Source organism: Grammomys surdaster, unplaced genomic scaffold (genome assembly GCF_004785775.1).
Source record: "Grammomys surdaster isolate TR1022 unplaced genomic scaffold, NIH_TR_1.0 185, whole genome shotgun sequence".
Lineage (NCBI taxonomy): Eukaryota > Metazoa > Chordata > Mammalia > Rodentia > Muridae > Grammomys > Grammomys surdaster.
In genome coordinates, this window is record NW_021604630.1 from 11757555 (window position 1) to 11774495 (window position 16941).

The following is a 16941-nucleotide window of genomic DNA, read 5'->3' on the forward strand; positions in this document are numbered from 1 at the left end:
TACTGGTCATACCCCCCATAATTAGACATCCAAATTCAAAACTCACATAGTTGGGATTGATCATAAGACGCCTTCTCTAACTAAACAGAGAAGGGGGAGATGCCAGAAGCCAGGACCCTCGCCCTTACCCTCACCCCCTACCTTTCCCCACCTGCACAATGTCCCCTGAAGCTTGGCAACTGCAAGATCCTGCTTAGCAACTGCAGATAGACTCAAAGCAGTGTACCATATCTTCTGAAGAATAGCAGGGAGACCATAACTCAAGCAGTGTACCATATCTTCTTTAGAACAGCAGATAGATCATAATTCAAGGCAGTGTACCGTATAGACCATGACATGTTTCAAGGCACAGGTCAAGAAGATTCTGTACTTTTCCACCACCTGGCCCCTCTTACCCCCTCCCCTTGTAAAACATGCTATAAAAAAGCATTTCATGTTCAAAAAATTTTTTTTAAAAATTCCTTAAAAAAAAGATACTGGTCATAAAGAAACTTAAAATAAAGAAAAGGTATTTTAGTTAGAGGATTTATTTTTCTGTGAAAAATACTCTGACTGAAAGCAACTTGGGGAGGAAAAAGTTTATTTCACTTTACAGTTCATAGTCGGTGATAAGGGAAGTTAGGGCTGGAGCTCAAGGCAAGAGCCTGGAGACAGGAATGGATGCTGAGGCCAGGGAAGGATGCTGCTCATGTGCTACACTGATGGCTTCTACGATCTAGGACCAACTGCCCAGGGTTGGGCACAGTGGGCATGGCCCTCCTGCACCAATCATCAGTCAAGAAAATGTCCCATGGATTTGCCAGAAGGCCAATCTGATGGAGACAGTTCCCCAACTGAGGTTTCCTCTTCCCGTAAGACCTTAGTTTCTGTCAAGTTGACAAGAACAAACCAGCACAGAAGGAATATCTCTCAACATAATAAAGATTCTTATTTTAAAACTCGTATGGAAGCACAAAAGACCCTGGATAAACCAAAGCAATCTTGTGCAAAAAGAATCTTCTGGTGCCACCATTATTTGATTTCCATGTATCCTACAAAACTGTAGTAATAAAAACAGTATGGCATTGGCATGAAAACAGGTATGTAGATCAGTGGACTAGAATAAGATACCCAAATAAAAGCCCATGCAACAATAGCTACCTAATTCTTTATAAAGATGCCAAAACCATATATTGGAGGGGGAAAAAAACCCAGTACCTTCAACAAGTGGTACTGGGAAATTTGGATATCTATCAGTCAAAGAATGATAAACCAGTTGGGCAGTGGTGGCACATGCCTTTAATCCCAGCACTTGGGAGGCAGAGGCAGGCAGATATATGAGTTCGAGGCCAGCCTGGTCTACAAAGTGAGTTCCAGGACAGCCAGGGCTACACAATGAAACCCTATCTCAATAAACAAACAAACAAACAAACAAACCAAGACCTTTATCTCTTATCTCAGACATAAAACAACTACAAATTGACTAATGACCTCAACATGAGCCCTGAAGGCCTGGCTCTATATTGTAGCACACAGGTCCAGAGCTGGTCAAGACCATTGATGATGACTTACTCATCAGCCTGGGTAGTACCTCCTGGCTCTGTGGATGCTGACCAGCGTGAAGGGGGTATCCCTTAATTTTTGCTTGATTTCTCTATGTGTGCAGCCAAAGGATGTGGTGTCTTCAGCGAGAGTTTTATCATCTAGACTTAGTTGGTAATCACAAGAAACCAATGTTGTTTTGGGAGTCTCTGAGGTCTCCATGACCAATAATTATGGGAATTTCCCATAGCTGTCACTAGGATTTTAATTAAGTAACCTATGGATCCTGGGAATGCAAAGTAAGGCATATACTTCAAGAGACAGGCATAGGCAAGGGCATTCTGAATAGGACACTGGTTATGCAGGAAATAAAGTCAGTGTTTGAGAAACAGGAAGTATTAACCAAAACTAAGGCTGCATAGGAAAGCCACATGGAAACCCACTTTAAAAAAAAAAAACTAATTTTAAGAACAATATGACTTTAAAATAGTTTGAATAGAGAACCAGGAGGTGCTATGCAGGCTGTTGGTGTATGCCATCAATGGCCTTATCCCGTTCTAAACCTTGTGTATTACAATGCTAACCTGCCTGGAAAGATACGTCCATTAGTGAAATAGTTTCATGACTATTTTAGAGGTAACAGAAGGCTTTCTGATTGACTATGAAGCCTGTGTCACAGTAGGGACATTCATAGTTGGTACTGTAAAGTTCATCAAAAGCCAATGTCTGGGAAAGTGATAGGTCCTAGGGAGGAACCTGCTAATGTTGTTTTGCTAAATAGATATGGTGTCAAATTGCTTTCTGAAAGCTTATGGTTTATCCACATATATCCATGTCATTTTGAGCATTGGTCAGAGTAGCTTCTTTCTGCAGTGGTCATAAGTTAATGCAGAGACTCATCTCTGGTCAAAGTGCTCATAAAAATCAATATTTGTGTACTCAGCCCCAAACGGAATGTCTATAACTTCCCAACCTCCAACACTGAATGTTGCAATGTTTCTGAAGAAGGAAGAAAGGAATAAAAGAGCAAAGGATGGTTAGGAGCGATGTGAAATGCTGTCTTCTGTCATGACAGGGCTGTTGTACTTATGGACTCTCAGTAACTGTGGTCAGCAGCACAAGAATGAGCCCAGAAACACTCTACTATGGATGGGTGAGAGGCTCATGAAAGTGTACACCTAGACGAGGAACTATTGGACGTTGAGGCTTCTGGGGGAGGGGGAATCCTTTTTCTTCAGTAGTTTGTCCACTAGTAAGTTCTCCATGGTTAACCCTACACCCGTGCTCATGCCTGCTTTAGTTCAGTGGGTTAGAAAAAGAATAAAGATATGATAGTAATGGGAGGGGGGCTTGTTGGAAAAAGAGGTTCAGAGAGAATAGGAAAGAGATATGGGTGGGTAATGGGGGGAATATGATCAAATGCACTCATATCAGTGCATGAAATTGTCAGTTAGTAAAAAACAAAACTACTGGAAAGCAGACCAACTTTCACCATCTGATTTCATACATGGAGCCCTGAAAGGCTGCCCATCGAAGCCATACAGACAATAAGTGACAAAGCAAGACATAGAAATCAGGCAAATTTGATGCCATTCTGGGAGTAGGGGGAAGTCTAATAAAAAAAAGGCCATTATTTTTGTTTGTTTTAATATATGTCTCAGAGTGTTGTTGGTATTGCAGTTGTGATAAAACAGTGACCAAAAATAACTTGGAGAAGAAAGGGTTTGTTTCATCTTACAGAGACCAAGTAGGAATGGTGTTCTCTTGCTGGGCAGGGCCCTCCCATGCCAATGATTAGTCATGAAAGTGCCCCCAAATCTGATCATAGGAGTGTCTGAGGGAAGTAATTCAACTGGGGTTCCCTCTACCCAGGTGACTCTAGTTTCTGTCAAGTTGACAAAAACTAACCAGCACAGGCCATGATCTGGTAGTACTGAATAGAGAAAGTTATTGAGGGAACCAGATTCTCTCTTTGATGAAGTGGAAGGGAACTAAGAGTATGTCGTTCTGCCAGGACACAGAATGATGAAGAGAAATTCGGCTCTAGGGCAGACAGTTAGGAGGGCCATGTGAGGGGCACTGAGAATGGAGCTTGGCTGGGATAAGTGACCATAAAGAAAATGTGGGAAAGAGAGAAGAGAACTGATGGAATTATTGTACCATGGGGCTCTAAACCAAACCATCAATACAGGGAGAGCACAGTACAGAGACTGCTTTCTAGATACTGGGATGCCTTGTTGGAACCCTACAGTGTGAGCTGTCACCAATGTCCCCAAACACTTGGCTGAGAGCTCTCCACATCTGTACCACTTGGGGTTCCCTTTCCACAACAGCTCCCTGATGCAATAATAGTCTCCATATTCATGTTCCCAGAATTCATATGCTGACAACTAGTCACCAACATCAGCCATGAGGATGGAGCCAATCATCCATGAGATTAGTGGTCAATTTTTCAGTTTATAACGCCACCCCCAATGGCTTGCATTTTCTACTGCAAGAAGACACACCCTGGACTTGCTATCTGCAAACCTGGAAGGAAGCTTTGCTAGACACTGAATCTTCTAGAGCTTTGATGGTGAACCCATGTTCCAGAACTGTGAACTACTCCTCTGTGTAAGTTTCTCAGCTGTGGTCACGTCACTGCATCCCAGATCAATATGCATGATAGAATTTACCATCCGTTTTACGTAATGAATGATAAGCTGTAAGCAAAGCACCAATAACACACTATTCTTTCCTCTGTACAACTTCAAGGTCGTTTCTTTGAAGTGCATGTTGTGTCTTCATCACAATCTCTTTGGAGAAGCACAGAAAAAGGAATTAGTGAAGACAACCTAAGAGTATGAGAAGTTAGCCCACTCTAACTGGCGATGCCATTTTGACGACTTGTTATAAGTGGAAAGAGTGACATTTTAAGTTGAAATTTTCATGAGTGACATAGTTTGGATGAGGAATGAGAAAAAAAGGGGTCATTGGTGTACATTGGTGTAGAAGTGGCTTATAACTAAAATAGGCACAAACAACATAAGAGTACCCAGGTGTCAACACTACATTATGCCAGCCACCCGTTAGCTACACAAAGGCAAGGGGGCTGGGAGATGACTCTCCCAAGGTTACATTGAAGCCAACGAGGGTTCCTGCAAGGTGACAGTTGGCCACATTACCCAACTAAGCACTGAGAAGATTCAGCCAGATTTGATTCCTAAACAAGTCCCCCTGATGTCTTTTTTCTTCAACAAATTTCTTCTTAAATTTCCTTTCTTTCCTTAAGTCTTTAAGACTTAAAGACTCATAGCTGTCATCTGTCAGTATCTTCTCCCTTCGTTGTTTTTGTCACATTTGCAGTCACCCACACAGTTCTCTAGTCTAAGTGCTGAAGGATCAAGAATCAACTCACTGATGGAGGCTCACTATGCTTACCGAACAGAAATTAGCAAAGTTTACAGCTGGAAAATAACAATTAAAGTCAACTCAGTCACTGTGGTAGGGATCACGTCTGTAAAGCTGTAGAGTTATCTGCCCTTGCATTTTGTCATTAATCACACAGGAACTGGAATTTCTGACAGTAAATTTGAAACATCAAACTACAGTCATAATGGTCATATTCATCGGATTACAGTGACTTATGCAAATATTATACTGAACACATGCTCCTTTTCTCATGAGTCATTTTTTTCAGTGTGTAGTCCATTAATCTGTGATTTTTTCCCCTTAGTTTAAGTTTATGCTTATATTTGAGTGGGATGTATTATTTCCCCCCCTCAGGGATGCAATGTTAGCTTGTCATTTATTATTAAAAAATGAAGACTAGGTAGAAATAGAAAGAACCTTCCTAACATGTATAGAAAAACCTACCATTGATATCCCATATAATGTAGGAAGATTTAATGCTTCCTCCCAAGATGGACAATAGCATTGGCTCTGTTCGTGACTCAGCATTTGAAGCCTCAGGGGAGTCTAAAATGGCCAAGCTTCTATTACATGGCTGCATACTTCTATCATGAACAGCCAACAGGGTCTAACTACTGGCATTGGTGGGAGGCAGGGACCAGGCATAGTAGGGAAGTTCAGATGCTTTTGGAAAGAACCCAGATTCTAAACAGTCTAAGGGCAAATTCCAAATGGTCAAAAGGTCAGCTAAGCATAAACTTACAGCAAAACCTTCTTACTCTAAGTATCGTTTTTCCCACTGCTATGCTTTTCAAGATGTAACTTTGATTATGCAGATAATTTTGTGTGTGTGTAGACCATGGGGTGTGCATTTATGTGCACACGTGCGCATGTGGGTACAGAGTCCAGAGATCAAATCCAAGTGTCCTCCTCAATCCCTTCTCTACCTTACCTATGAGGCAAAGTTTCTGAGCATGGAATTCAGCAAGTGTCCAGCCTGGCTGTCAGCAGGCCCCAGCAATCCTCCTGTGTCCAGCCTGGCTGTCAGCAGGCCCCAGCAATCCTCCTGTGCCCAGCCTGGCTGTCAGCAGTCCCCAGCAATCCTCCCGTCCCCACCTTCTCACAGGGATTGCAGGTGTGCAGGACCATGCTCAACAGTTTTACCTGTGTGCAGGAAATCTGAACTTGGGTCCCCATGTTTGCACAGTAGGCGCTTTCCCTCCTGGGCCATTTCCTCAGGCCTCAGATAATGTTAAAAGTCTTAATTAGGAAATGTTTTCAAAGGTCTATGGTTAATGTGTTTTGAAATAGAGGTGGTTGCCTAGAGTAACTACCAGGTATTTCCTTTTCTGGCAGATCATGCGCATGGTGACTCTACCCTTCTAAGCACAGTAGGGGAAAAGCCACCAGGCTGTGTCAGGTTTCTTATTCTTACTTGGTAAACTACCGCCTCATCTAGTCAGAACTTAGAAACTTGCTGCTAGTTATCTTTCTTGTTGGCCTGGGTTTGTTTTGGTTCCGAGTTTGAGGGTAAAGTCTATTTTAGTGGAGCAGGCATAGCAGAAATGTGAGGTGGTGGTGCCTGTTCAGGAAGCAAAGGGAAACGTGCGCTGGTCCTCAACCGCTTTCTCCTTTCCCCCTCGTAGTCAGCCTGGAGCCTCAGCCCATAGGACAGTGCTACCCACATTCAGGCAGAATCTTCTCTCTTCCCTTTAGCATCTCTGGAAAGAACCCACACACAGACAGGCACACACAAAAGCGTGTCTCCTAGGTGATTTAAAGTCTAGCAACAATGAAGAAGACTATACTGTACTGCAGCCCTCCTCCTCCAGCTGGATGGCTTCTTTACTTCCTGGTGCTCATCACTAGTGTGAACCTTTGTGTGCCTGCGTGGCCCAGGGTACAACACCCGGTCACCATCAGCCAAGCTGCAGCTGAAGTACTCTTTCCTTCCTTGTTACTTCCCCGTGTTCAGTCAGCTTTTCTTTCCCGGGTCATCATGGAGGGAGATGTGCAAGACATGATCTTTACTCCTTCAAAGTCTTCAGGAGGCCTTAAAGTAGACATTTTGACAAGGCTATGAATTCATTTTAGTGATTTTCCATGTCATAATACTTTTCATTCTCACACATTTCTACAGAGCAAAATTTTTCAGATAAGAAATTCCATCCCTCTATCATTGTACTTTGAATCTTGGCAGAGTTATTGCAAATGTGCATTCATACTGGGAGTGCACACCTTTAATTTCAGTACTTGGGAGTCAGAAGCAGGCAGATCTTTGTGAGTTCAAGGCCAGCTTTGTCTACCTAGTGAGTTCCATTCCTGTCGATGAGATCCTATCTAAATTTAAAAAGAATGAAAGAGAAAAGAAAGGTAGAGGAAATGTCCATTCAATAAGGTCCCATCTTTGTTAAGGGTTTCTAAAAAGTTCTCCAGGAATTATCTTAATTCTCCAGATAGTTCTTGCCCTGGGCCCACCTGTCTATACAGCTTCATATTTTGCTAAGACCCTGAAAAAAATCTTTCACTCAAGTGATTCTGCATAAACAGCCATTTTTAGATCCTTCATCTGTGCCTTCACATTTTCTATTCTTATCAACTGTAATCTTCTTTATATGGATAGCTTATCTATCCAATATTAACTCAGTATAATGTACTCTTCGAAGCTTCCCCAGACTGTGCCTCTCCCACTCCAATCCTTGTCTCCTCGTGATTGCATCTGTGACACACTCTGCAGGTGTATGCCTGGACCACACTTATCACAGTCTTCTGCAACCCTTGCTTTGCAGGTCTGTTCCCACTGTGGAAAGTCTTGGGAAATGGTATTAGTCAGAGTTCTCCAAATGGACTGATTTGACAGATATGTAGATAAGAAGATAGATAGATAGATAGATAGATAGATAGATAGATGGATGGATGGATGGATGGATGGACGGACGGACAGGACAGACAGACAGACAGACAGACAGACAGACAGGACAGACAGACAGACAAGACAGACAGACAGACAGGATAGACAGACAGGATAGACAGACAGGATAGACAGACATAAACAGAGAGATAGTGTGTATCATTGACTCGCATAATGATGGAGACTGAGACACCTCACCATCTGCCATCTGCAGGCTGGAAGGCCAAAGAAAAATGGCCTCTAGTTCAAGATTTGAAACCCTGAAAACACAATCATGTTTGTGTTTGCACATCAATGATAGAAGTTCTGGGTTAGGAACAATGGCCCAGGATCAGAGCGCTGATGATGTGAGTCCCTTCATTGAAGACAAGGCTCTGGGAACTAAGAGCACCACGGCAAGGACAGAAAATGATGGCTATTTGAGCAGAGGACTGCCCTGGCTTTGCCTCGGTCATGCTCAGGCCTTCTGTAATTTGATGCAGTCGTCTGCACTGATGAGCTTATTTTCTTCTCTTGGTCTCAGTACTGAAATACTAACCTCTCCTAGAAATGTTTGACAGAAAAAAAAAAACCAATTAACATCTGTGTATCCCGATGCCCAGTCACAGTGACACACAATTAACCATCACAGGCTTGTGTCTTAAACACTTTGGATCTCCAATGCCTGGTGTTATGTAAAATTACAAAAATTCCTCTGGCCCAGGGAGCTGAGCCAATTCACTTAATACATTTTAGTTTAAATTGACTAGGTCTGGGTCAATTCACTTAATATATTTTAGTTTAAATTGACAAGGTCTGGGTGTTCTTGTAGTTTTATTAATCTTAAGGATAATGATGCCTTTGATATGAGAGTCAAATCAAAGGGACCATTTATATTTGATAACAATTCTTCCTAGAAATGATTAAAGGCCAATAGACTAAAATTTAAAAATCAGAACTCAGGGGAAAAACCCCAAGACTTAAAAGATATAATTTTATTTTTATTTGTGTGTGTGTATATGGATATGTGGTTAAGAAGGTCAGGGGAAGGTATCTGATCCCATGGGACTAGAGATCCAAGAGGAGGTGAGCCTTCCAACATGGATGCTGGGAACTGAACCTGAGTCCTCTGGGAGAACAACAAGTACCCTTAACTGCTTGAACCATCTCCGTAGGCCCCAAAGTAAAATGTTTAATAGCAGTTCAGCTTGATATTTATTGCATGTCTTTATGCAAGACACTAAAAACTAAGATGTTGGTTCACTTTCAACCAAATATTGAATTTTGTGGAAGTACGAACTTTTATTATGAAAATATTTTAATTTTCTGCATAAATAGATCTTAACTCTAAGGCTATAATTGTAAATGCCAAATCTTCTACTAGAATATGTACAAAAAATCAGAAGACTATGAAATACAAATTTTTCAGGAAGAATCTTAATCATACACAAATTTACCTAATTAGAATCCTAAATGTCCAGGATTGGAAATCTAGATTTTATTTTACATGTATTTTCAAACTTAGTAGGAATCCATTCATTTCATAACACTATTTCAGGCAGCTGCATCAAAAATTGTCAATGGTCAAACTACCTTGAACATACATGACCTCACATAGTCTCAGAAGCAAAACAGGGTTAGGCCTGGTTAGTTTTGAACGAGAGAAAAAGAAACCTCAAGATATACCATGTTGAGCCACAGCAAATGTCAATAAAGTGTTTGCTCAGCCAGGAGCATCTGTACCTAATACAGAAGGAAATTGGCCTTAGCCAGCTATAGAACAATGGGTGCACTCATGCAAATGTATATATTTGCATATTATATGGTGTGTGTGTATGCTAGTGCTGCAGAGATGGCTGTCAGTCAAATGCTTTGCCACAAATACATGAAGATGTGAGTTCAGATCTCCAGTTAAAAACAACTGGTGTGCCAGGGTACATGTATAGTCAAGGTGACAGGGAAGCAGAAACAGGGGGCTCTCTGGGGCTTGCTGGCTGGCCAAGTGGTGAGGCCCAGGTTCAGTTGTAGACTCTGCATGAAAACATAAGCTGGAGAGAGATGGAAGAAGACACTTGACATCAATCTCTGGCCTCCACACATATGCACATCCTCCCCCTCACAAGTACACATACATGATCACACACATGAAGTTTGTTAGATGTTGGGGCTCAAAAGTGGTTAGGACAAGGTTCTTGTCTTGAAGAATTAAATCTCTGGGAGTCAAGGAGATGTTCCGTTGATAAGTACCTATTGTGCCAGCATGAAGGCCTGAGCTCAGAGTCCCAGTATCCACATAAAAACAGAAGCTAGATATGTTAGCCTAGGTCTGTAACCCCAACACTGGGGAAAGCTGATGCTTGAAGCTCATTGGCTAGCCGACCTAGCCAAACTGGTGAGCTCCAGGTTGAGTGAGACCCTTGCCAAACAATAAGTGGACAGTGATAGAGGAAGACACTCATTTTGACCTCTGTCCTCCACACACATGCACACACTGGTGCATGTCTACTCATATCCACATACATGTACCTATACATGTGCCTATACACACAACTTTAACAAGTAAGACCTTCCAAGGACACTAGACACCAGATGCAGAGACAATCAGAGTTCAGAGTTGTGCAGTACTATCAGCATGGTAACTAGAATTGTGATTTTTCTAAATTAGGTTAATGGCAGTAGGAAACCCATCCTAAGAATGGGATCTGGACTAAACAGAAAGAAGAGTCAGATGGACGTTAACTGTTTTCGGCTTCCTGACTGTGAATGCAACGTGACTGGCAGCCTCCAGCCCTTGCCACCTGGACTCACTGTGAGAGACTGCGCCTTCAAGTTGGAAGCTAAGGAAGACCCTTTGCAGCTCAAGGTGCTTTTGTCAGGGTACTTTACCACAGCAACAATCAGTAATGTAATTGGTGATCACCAATGTGCCAGCAAAGTCAATATTTTTCAGTATATTGCTCTTCAGATAATTAGAAAGTGTTTTTAATGTTTATGCCTTAAATGTTCTTTTGGTTTTTAGTATTATGTTTAAGGCTTTTATGTCTAGAAACAAATATATTTTTTTCATTTGATTTTTATTTATTTATTTATTATATGGAGGACTGGGTCTAATGATCCCCCAGGCTGTCCTTGAACTCACTGTGTAGGTGAGGATGACTTTGAACTTCTGGTCTTCCCATTGTCACTTCTCATGAGCATATATTTTTAAATTCTGCTAAGATTTCATAATACATATATATATAATCATTACCACAGCCAAGCTCTTAGTAATTCCCTAACCTCACCATAATTTTTATGGTATGAATACTGAATATCTACTCTTAGCAAATTTCAAGAATGCAAGATATTATTATGCAGCATAGATATGATATTGTACATTAGTGTTCCTTGACACATTCATGTTGTAACTAAAATCTAATAACTCCCATTTTCCTGTCCCCAACCCCTGACAGAACCTTTTGCTCTCTGCTTTTACGAATGGGTCTCTATGAAATCATGTAACATTTTTTTCTTGTGTACCTGGCTTTTTCTACTTAGCACAATGCTGTCTGGGTTCACCCACATCGTTGCCAATGGTGGAGCTTCCTTCTTCCATGAGGCCGAATAATATTCCATGTGTCTATCTATGTACACATTTCCTTTGTCCCTTTACTCCCTGATGGGGCCTGAGGCTGTGTTATCCTTTGTCTTCTGGATACTGCGGCAGTAAACATGGGCATTATCTCTTTGAGATGCTGATTTCAATATATTTGGATATAGACCCAGAGGTAGGATTGCTGAAACATGCAGTGAGTTCTACTTTTAGTTTAGTTTTTTTAAAAGAACTTTGATGCTGTTCTCCACAATGCCTGCATCAATTTATTGTCCCTACTAACTGTGGACACTGCGCTTATCCTATGTTCTCATCAAGAGTAGATAAGCAAGCACACTCAGCTGCTCTTTACAGTGAGTACTGAGCTTTACTTGTAAAAGAGCCCATGGACCTATAAGACTACTCAAAGGCACGGGAAGACATGGTCCTCAAACGTGTGTGATAATGACTGTCATTTTAAGGGAAAACAATAGTTTTGTTTTGTTTTTTTTTGGCCAGAGTTGAAGTTCAGAGTGTCAAGGGTAAAAATTTCCAAGACCTGTGTCTGATATCAGGAGCTTCATGCTTTCTGAACAGTTGCTATTTTTACCGGTGATATCGCTAGAGATGCTTAACAAATGCAATTTTAAAATTGTATTAGAAAGGTGTGAAGATGGCTGGAGAGGTGGCTCAGAAGTTTAGAGCATTGGGTGCTCCTGCAGAGGACCAGAATTTGGTGCCCAGAACCCATATTGGGGAGCTCACAGTCTTCTGTAATTCCATCTCCAGGGATCCAACACTTTTATGCCTTTATTGGGTGCTTTCATGACTGTGGGGTGTGTGTGTGTGTGTGTGTGTGTGTGTGTGTACTTGTGTGCACACTGCATAAAAGAAAATTCTATGCAAAGTACAAGGTGCATGAGAGCATGTTAGTAAGACAGTTATGAAATGCTGACAATCTGAATCCTCATGGCAACCAACTGTCAGGAAACCATCACTTTTAAAATACTGGCATTACTGTCAGTACTAACTTTCCCATGGAACAGAACGTCTTACCTCACAGGCAGGAGTCTGAGACAGAGGTGTCCGTGGGACCATGTTCCTTCGCCTCGCCAGGGCAAGGATCCGTCCTGTTCCTTCCAGCTCCTCACAGACCTGATGGTCCTGGGTTTGTGGCATCACAGTTTCTATCTAAGCTCCACCTTTCCACTGCTTTCTCCCCATGTCTCTTCCTATATCCCCATGCGTTTATAGCCAAACCCCCACTTTCATGATATGACCCCTATAGTAGTTAGTCCCAATGCAGTCACCTCATATGAACTGCTTATGTCTGGGGTAATTATACTGTCAAACAAGGTATGTTTGGAAACACCAGGAGTTGGGACTTCAACATATTCTTCTGTGTGGACATAAATTAACCATTGCTATAACAAAGGCAGAGTCTACGATCTCTGGGAAAGAAGCACTTTTTTTTTTTTTTTTATAGTCAACCACCTAGCTGTGTCTGACCAGATTTTATTCATAGACTGAAATCAAAATACCATTTCCTAACAGACTGAGTTAAAAAACTCATATGCGAATTCAGCTGTCCTTTGTGAAGGGCAGAAAAAAGATTTTTGACAAATGTTTTCATTTGTCAAATGAGCTGTGTGGCTGTGCTCATTGGTTTATTTTAGAAGAAGATTGTTTTTATAAAATGTTATTTACATTAATATGTGACAGGCCTATCATTTTATCAACTGCAATTTTAATTTATGATATGGAAAACATTGCTAGATATAGGTAGAACTTCTTTTTTATTAAATATTTTATTTATTCATATTTCAGATGTCATCCCCTTTCCCTCTTCCCTGGACACAAACTCCCATCCCATCCTTCCTCCTGCTTTTTGATTTTATATCATTTTAACTTCATGAAAGTATTAAGGTCAGTTGTAGGTTGAGGAACTAGCAATATAATGCAAATAGTCAAGAAACAAGCAAGACAACAAACACTGATAGTCAAAGAGCAAGCAAGGCAGTAAACAGTCCTGTGATCACTCCCGCGATCACTATAACGAGGAGAGATCTTTATAGTTTTCAAGCATTTGCTTCAGGAATAGTAACCTGGGTATTCAATGACTTCTCTGAAACTCGAATGTATCTAATCTCTGTTATAGTAGTTGGTGACTTTTCTCCTTGCTGGGACAGAACACCTGACAGAAACAACTTAATAGGGAAAAGATTTACTGTAGCTCGTGCTTTCTGATGCGTCACTCCATGCTGGCAAGAAGGACATAGCAGGCCAGGAAGCAGGAAGAAGGGAAGGCCAACACTGTTAGATTTCTCCTCTGCCCTCTTAATTCTGTCCAGGTCTCCCATCCGTAGGATGGTGCCACACACTCTCAGGGTGGGTCTTTCCCCATTCAGTTAATTTCTTTTAGAAATATCCTTGCAGACATACCCAGTACTTACAGACACAGCCAGAAGTGTGCCTTAAACTCCACGGGGACCCTGAATCCAGTGGACTTGGAGATGAAGACTAACAATTGTCAACTCCAGTCACCGCCTGGTTTACGGCTTTGCAGTAGTTATATTTTGACTGGCTCTGTAGACCCCCACTCTATAAGTGAGTATTTAGAATTTAGGGATGGATTCCAGTGAGGCCCTATGCTAATTTTGACAACCATTTTTTTTTTCTGGGTAGCTTCCTGCTCTCTAGCTGTCTACTCTTCAAGATCTGGCTGCTCCAGGCTGTCTCTTCAGTTCTGAGTGCCCATCTGTGTTGGTAAATGACTCTGGATAGAGTGTCTAGAGACTGCAGGGCTCCTTTGCACTTCCTTCACAGGGATTACTCTCTTGTGTTGTCTTTGCCAGATTCCTGGAAACATTTGTCTTATACAGTTCCTCAGTTTTTTTTAGTTACATAAATTAGAAAGGCACTCAGTACATGTGCTGGACAAGGTCTTGTCAACTGGACACAAGCTACTTTCCTTTGGAAGAAGAACCTTCACTGAGAAAACACCCCCATCAGCTTGTCCTGTGGGCATTCTCTTGATTAATGATTGATGTAGTTTGACTCAGATCACTGTGGGAAGTGTCGCCCCCAGGCTGGTGATTCTGAGTAGTTTAAAAAAGAAGGATGAGCAAGCCACGAGAGGGAAGGAAGCCAGTAAACTGTGCTGCTCCATGACCTCTTGCCTCCGGGGTCCTGTGTTGATTTACTTCGATGAAGGACTGTGATATGGATATGTAAGCCAAATGAATCCTTTCCTCTCCAGGTTGCTTTTGGTCATTGTGTTTATCACAGCAGCTGAAACCTCACCTAAGCTACATACTGGTCTCTCCCTTGTGTCATGTATGAAGACATGGCTTAAGTCATATTTCCAAAATTTGAAATTTAAGTTAATTGTGCTCAAACTATACTTTTGTTTACAAACAAACATGCTCACCAACATCAAAATCGATTTACACAGAGTTTGCATTGTATTGAATATATTAGTCAATGCTCTTCAGATTAATCTTTCAAGAATAACCTCTGCTTAGTGAATAAGCTTCCCCCTAAGAAAGTACCTCATGATGCAGTAAGAATGTACGAGAGTGGATGGTTTCTTGCTCTTCGTCTCCCTGAAGGAGATTCTGAGGTGAAGATTTTAGTGGAAGTGGCTTATTTTGGAACACGATCGCCAGAATGATTGGGTGGGAACGAGTAAGAAAATGTGGCGGAGAAGAAACGGGAGCCCAGAGGTCCCCTCGCTGCTACTGTGGCTGCCGGACCAGCAGAGAGCATGTGCACCAGTTATTCTGCCACACACTGTGGGTATCAGCGTACTCAGCCAACAGTTTCTGTCTGTCATGGCTTGATGGCTGTTTCTGGGGAATGTGGATTCCAGGATCTCACCTGAAAAGGTACAGGAGGATGTGGAGACCAGTAAAAGCACTTAGAGAACGGGAGTCGGCAGCCGAAGTGTGTGCAGAAGTGTAATGGATGCGGAGGCTGGACAGGGCAACGGCGGCTTCTGCTCCAGACCCTGGTTCAGCTGTGGGGTGGTCTTACACTTCTGCTAAGAATCAACCAACAGGGCTGACCAGAAAGCTAAATGGACTCAATAGATTACATGTACATGTACATATACACACATACATGTACACACACATGTACACATACATGTATACATAAATATGTGTATACATATAACAATAATTAAAGAAAAGATTGTGAATTTGGAAGGGAGCGTAGTAGGAGTTGGGAGGAGGAGTGATAGAGATTGAGTGTTCCTGTATGAAGTTTTCCCTTCAAGATTGTAAAAAAAAAAAAGAAAAGAAAAAAAGAAATAGAATTAAATTTACATCTCCCTGAGAGCACGTGAACTTGAAGTTCATCAGTAATGTAAATGTAAAATACGTTACAGGCATTAAGGCAAAAATGTAGATAAGTAAGGAGACAAAGGCAGAAGCAGAAGAAGGGGGAGGAGAAGGAGGAAGAGGAGGGGAAGAAGAAGAAGGAGAGGAGAAGGAGGAGGGAGGAGGAGGAGGAGGGAGGAGGAGGAGGAGAAGAAGAAGAAGAAGAAGAGGAGGAGGAGGAGGAGAAGAAGAAGAAGAAGAGAAGAAGAAAAGAAGAAGAAGAAGAACAAGAACAAGAACAAGAAGAACAAGAAGAAGAACAAGAAGAAGAACAAGAAGAAAAGACAGCAGCAGCATCTCTGGAGAAGAAAGGGGAGGAGGAAGAGGAGGAGAAAGAGGAGAAGAGCAGTATGCTGTGCACTGCCATCTGTATACTAGAGTTGAAAAAGCCTGTGTCAGCCACTTGATGTTGCATAACTTTAAAAGTTTAAAGCAGTATTTACTTTTAGTGACAAAATACTCTTTCCCTCTACGTCACCACTTATCTCAGTGTTTAATGGGCGTTCCTCTTTATTTTTAGGTTACATGCTAAGGATGTAAATGTGTCGTTGCCCCCTTCATCCTTGCCTCCTGTAGTCAACACTACAACTTTGTGCAGGGGTAGAAACATCCCCTCCAGGCCTTCTCTGTAGAGCATGGAGCCACGAGGCAGCCATCAGCTGCCCATCAGTGTGGACACTGAGCACACGTAGTTAGGGCTGACACACGGAGTGGCCCATTCCCAGTGCCCTCCCAGAGCACTAAGCAAAAGCAATGTCCGATACTACCTGTGCCAGTTAGGATTTTGCCAATTTGACACAAGTCAGGGTCATTTGGGAAGCAGAATCTTCAATTGGGAAAATGCCCCTTATCAGATTGGCCTGTGGGCAACTCTGTGGGACGTTTTCTTGATTAATAGCTGATGTGGGAGGGCCTGGACCAAAGTGGGTGGTGACACCCCTGGCAGATGGTCCTGAGTGGTATTAGAAAGCAAGATGAACAAGACACAGAGAGCAGCATCCTTCCCTGTCCTGTTTCAGTTCCTGCCCACAGGTTCCTGCCTTCATTTCCCTGAATGATGGACTATAGCCTGTTAGCTATGTAAACCCTTTCTTCCCAGAGCTGCTTTTGGTCATGGTCTTTATTACACCAATAGACAGCTGACTAAGACACACCCCTTGACTAAGACACACCCCTTGACTAAGACA